The sequence below is a fragment of the Oncorhynchus tshawytscha genome, linkage group LG06, assembly GCF_018296145.1.
Source record: "Oncorhynchus tshawytscha isolate Ot180627B linkage group LG06, Otsh_v2.0, whole genome shotgun sequence".
NCBI lineage: Eukaryota > Metazoa > Chordata > Actinopteri > Salmoniformes > Salmonidae > Oncorhynchus > Oncorhynchus tshawytscha.
This window is the reverse complement of record NC_056434.1, coordinates 70366508-70371263: the sequence shown is the minus strand read 5'-3', so window position 1 is coordinate 70371263 and position 4756 is coordinate 70366508. Positions and strand designations below refer to the sequence as shown.

Sequence of the window (4756 nt, the reverse complement as noted above, 5' to 3'; positions counted from 1 at the left end):
CTGTTGAGGGTCCTAGAGGACCAGGGCTGCAATAAAATGTGTACTGTTGAGGGTCCTGGAGGACCAGGGCTGCAATAAAATGTGTACTGTTGAGGGTCCTGGAGGACCAGGGCTGCAATAAAATGTGTACTGTTGAGGGTCCTGGAGGACCAGGGCTGCAATAAAATGTGTACTGTTGAGGGTCCTGGAGGACCAGGGCTGCAATAAAATGTGTACTGTTGAGGGTCCTGGAGGACCAGGGCTGCAATAAAATGTGTACTGTTGAGGGTCCTGGAGGACCAGGGCTGCAATAAAATGTGTACTGTTGAGGGTCCTGGAGGACCAGGGCTGCAATAAAATGTGTACTGTTGAGGGTCCTGGAGGACCAGGGCTGCAATAAAATGTGTACTGTTGAGGGTCCTGGAGGACCAGGGCTGAGAAACACTGCCATATATGTTATACGCACTGAACCTATTCGTTTAGACACCAGTCTTACCTAATTATAGGTTATGGAAAATGTGCTCTTTTGGTATTTCTCCAGTAGGTTTCCTCCAGGAGAAAGCCCCCACTTCCATGTCAAAGTTAATAAGGCAGAAACACTACAGTAAATACTACAGTATACTACAGTAATGTCAGCAAAAACACCATAGTGAGTACTATAGTATATAAATATAGCAATACCTCAGTATTTATACCATAGTAAACTATAGTAGTTTTTCATGTGGTTGCCCAGTGAAAACTGCATGCTCTACATGACAAAATACTATAGTATACTATGGTATAGATACTATAGTACTCACTGCAGTGTTTGTGCACATGAGTATTTACAGTTAACTAACTTCTTCTTCTCCGGTACGGTTTAATGCTGTTGGCATCCAATATGTTGCATTACCGGCACCAACGGAACTATAGTATAGATCCATTACAATTTGTAATATAGAAATACAAGAAACAAATTAAAAAACAGCCTTCCAACTAACCCTTCACTCATTAAAAAGCCACTACCCCATTCCACTACTTTGACCTTATCTGCTCCTACACCATGCCATCGGTCTGGAAGGACGAGACACCAGCACTCAACACACCCTGGAACTCGTCTGAATTCAAATCTCAAACACCCAAGTATATCTCTGCAGCTGCCACCACAACATCTATTTGCTGTGAGTTGATGTTCTATTTCTGAACGCTAAGAAGCCAACCTTACTGAAGCATGTTGGCCTATCCCTCTGTGCTGGCACAGATGTAATACTCACAGGGATCCCTTCAAGATCCCTCCCCATTAACCCATCCTCCTCTACTTTCTTTACTGCCTCCACAGAGGATAATTCTGCACTTACTAAAATAGAAATAACTATATATTTTTTTCACATATTTTTCTTGGTAACATGTTTTTTTCACATCAAACACTTGTGTAAAAAATTTAAATAATAACCCAAACTTTTTCTTCGGGTCTCAGGACACTATAAAACGTTTGTGTTTTTGCAGATGTAGTGTTTTTCTACAGTGTTTTCACCTGGATAATACTGAGGCATTTACTATAGTGGTCTAGAGTATACCACAGCATTCTAGAGTAAGTACTACACATGATTGAGGGATACTGTAGTAAACTGTAATATTTTTCTAGTGAGCACACAGGCGCACATGTAAGCACGCACACACACACACACACACACACACACACACACACACACACACACACACACACACACACACACACACACACACACACACACACACACACATACACACACACACACATTCTCTTGAGACAACGGAAGACGTCAACCCAAATGTCCTTCGCGTTTGCCTCCAATGCAAGCAAAGGCTATAATTCATAAAAGCTGCCATCTTATAGACAGGCATCAAACTCTCAAAATGGCCGTCAAGATAAGAAACGCGAAGGACAGAGTTCCTCGAAATGATAGATTTATATCCAATATCATCTCCTTAAAATCATTTCAGAGGGAGGCCAAATCGTATAAGTTTTACGGCCCTGTCGGCATATTCATATTTCTTGTGTTTTTTTTAAATCATGCCATGTCTTTTATTGGCTAAGAGGCCCGATAAGAACCGGGTGTGCTGAAGTACAGCGCGCTAGTTGAGTCAGACTTGATGATTATTAAGTCTGATTGCGAACTTTACATGAATAACACTTTGTTTCTGTTTCTTTCAACATTTTGTTTTACCAAGAATTCACTTGGGGCTTGAATCTCTTTGCCAAAAGAGAATGAAAGTGCAAGTAAACGTGATGTTACAGCCATACTGTGGTTATTAGCACGGTTGGAAGCAAATTGACCAATCAGTTTGCTTGGCAGGAACTAACATTTTTCTATGAAAATATCTGGATTAACAATCTAAAAATCTAGCACTAGTCCACTCTATACAGTTACAGCATATTTTGGCTTTTACTGACATGATACAAGTTCATATGGCTGGTTATGACTTATTTATGTAATCAGTAGACCAGATTAAACTGGGTTTACGATAAAGCTTTCTTTAAGTGATGTGCAATCCAAGAATGGTCCAGTATCTAATCTTGGCAGTGATGCACACGCTTGCAAGCACGCACACACCAGGATTTAGTGGTCTTTTTTGATCTCGGAGTTATAATTCTGCATTCAAAGTTGTCTTTGCATTTTTATTTCAGTCACATCGCAGAACTCGTATCCAGAACGATTTACAGTAAGTGCATTCAAATAATTAGCCTGGGAAAATGACATAGTACTGCTTCGTAAGTAAAAGTAAGTAAGTGTTAGGGCTGTCTGCATATTGTTGGGGGGTGTGGTAGAATGTAAGTGTAACTGTAGCCCTAATCTCGTTCCCAGACGCGCTGTGCACAATAGCCTGGAGAGGAAGTTACTGTTGCCCTCGTGATCTTGGCCTATAATATTTATTAAGACGCATAAGACCTCTCACATAAGACCTACAGAAGACCTCCCTACCAAAAATATTTCCAATCAGCATTTCCCACTTCTGACCCTTCTCTCTCTCTCTCTCTCTCTCTCTCTCTCTCTCTCTCTCTCTCTCTCTCTCTCTCTCTCTCTCTCTCTCTCTCTCTCTCTCTCTCCCCTCTCTCTCTATCTCTCTCTCACTCTCCCTCCTGGGCACTCATAAAGGGTTCTTGATTTAGTTGATTACAGATGGCGGTACAGTGGTAGAGTAGTTGATTATTATAATAGCACACTTGACTAACGAGGGAGCACGTTGGTGTCAGTCGTGGGATCCTGACTGAGTGACGGGAGGGGAACAGGGTTGTCCAAACCCCGACCCCTGTTTTGCATGTGAAAGGACTGCAGGATATTCTCTCTGTCTGAGTCTGGAACCCTCAGCTGACCAACATGCATAAATCTTAGAGGGGGGGATGCGATGGGGGGATGTGGAGTGCAATGTGGTAGCTGCCAGGAACCAACCCCCACTGCATACCAATCGTTGCACCCCAAAAAACAAGCCCCCCCAGGGCAACACCCTGTAACCGCAACCTCCCGCCAACCCAGCACAAAACCCAGACAAAAAAACGGTCCAGAAAAATGCAAATGACCTTCCTCTTATAAAGAAACAACAGCTTCTATAAACTAGATCTATCCCTCCTGCCAGACCTTGGCACGACCTTGGCACCCCAACCTATGTGAACATGTCCCTGTCTGGCTGTAACCCTGTCCCTGTCCCTGCCCCTGCCTGTTCCCCTAGCCCATGTCTTCCTACACATATCCTGTCACCTGCCTTTGCCCCTTCCCATGTCACTGTGTACAGCTCAAGCTCTAGCCTTGTATGTGCCTTGTCTCTGGTTCCAGCTCTTGCTCCATCCCTATAATTCCAGCCATGTGTCTGTCCCTGTCCCTAACTCTAGCTCCAGCCCTGTGTCTGTCCCTGTCCCTGGCTCTAGCTCCAGCCCTGTGTCTGTCCCTGTCCCTGGCTCTAGCTCCAGCCCTGTGTCTGTCCCTGTCCCTGACTCTAGCTCCAGCCCTGTGTCTGTCCCTGTCCCTGGCTCTAGCTCCAGCCCTGTGCCTGTCCCTGACTCTAGCTCCAGCCCTGCGTCTGTCCTTGTCCCTGGCTCTAGCTCCAGCCCTGTGCCTGTCCCTGGCTCTAGCTCCAGCCCTGTGTCTGTCCCTGTCCCTGACTCTAGCTCCAGCCCTGTGTCTGTCCCTAACTCTAGCTCCAGCCCTGTGTCTGTCCCTGTCCCTGACTCTAGTTCCAACCCCATGTCTGTCCCTGTCCCTGGCTCTAGCTCCAGCCCTGTGTCTGTCCCTGTCCCTGGCTCTAGCTCTAGCCCTGTGTCTGTCCCTAACTCTAGCTCCAGCCACGTGTCTGTCCCTGTCCCTGACTCTAGCTCCAGCCCTGTGTCTGTCCCTGGCTCTAGCTCCAGTCCTGTGTCTGTCCCTAACTCTAACTCCAGCCCTGTGTCTGTCCCTGTCCCTGGCTCTAGCTCCAGCCCTGTGTCTGTCCCTAACTCTAGTTCCAGCCCTGTGTCTGTCCCTGTCCCTGACTCTAGCTCCAGCCCTGTCTGTCCCTAACTCTAGCTCCAGCCCTGTGTCTGTCCCTGTCCCTGGCTCTAGCTCCAGCCCCGTGTCTGTCCCTGTCCCTGACTCTAGCTCCAGCCCTGTGTCTGTCCCTGTCCCTGGCTCTAGCTCCAGCCCTGTGTCTGTCCCTAACTCTAGCTCCAGCCCTGTGTCTGTCCCTGCCCCTGGCTCTAGCTCCAACCCTGTGTCTGTCCCTAACTCTAGCTCCGGCCCCGTGTCTGTCCCTGTCCCTGACTCTAGCTCCAGCCCTGTGCCTGTCC

General features: G+C 46.8%; 1 non-coding gene across 1 annotated transcript; it reads left to right on the top strand.

Annotated features, from left to right (window-relative positions):
• Nucleotides 1–493: 493 nt before the first annotated feature.
• On the top strand, nt 494–546 carry LOC112253584. Its single transcript, XR_002954025.1, has one exon. It is a non-coding gene; the product is annotated as a U7 small nuclear RNA (small nuclear RNA).
• Nucleotides 547–4756: the final 4210 nt, after the last annotated feature.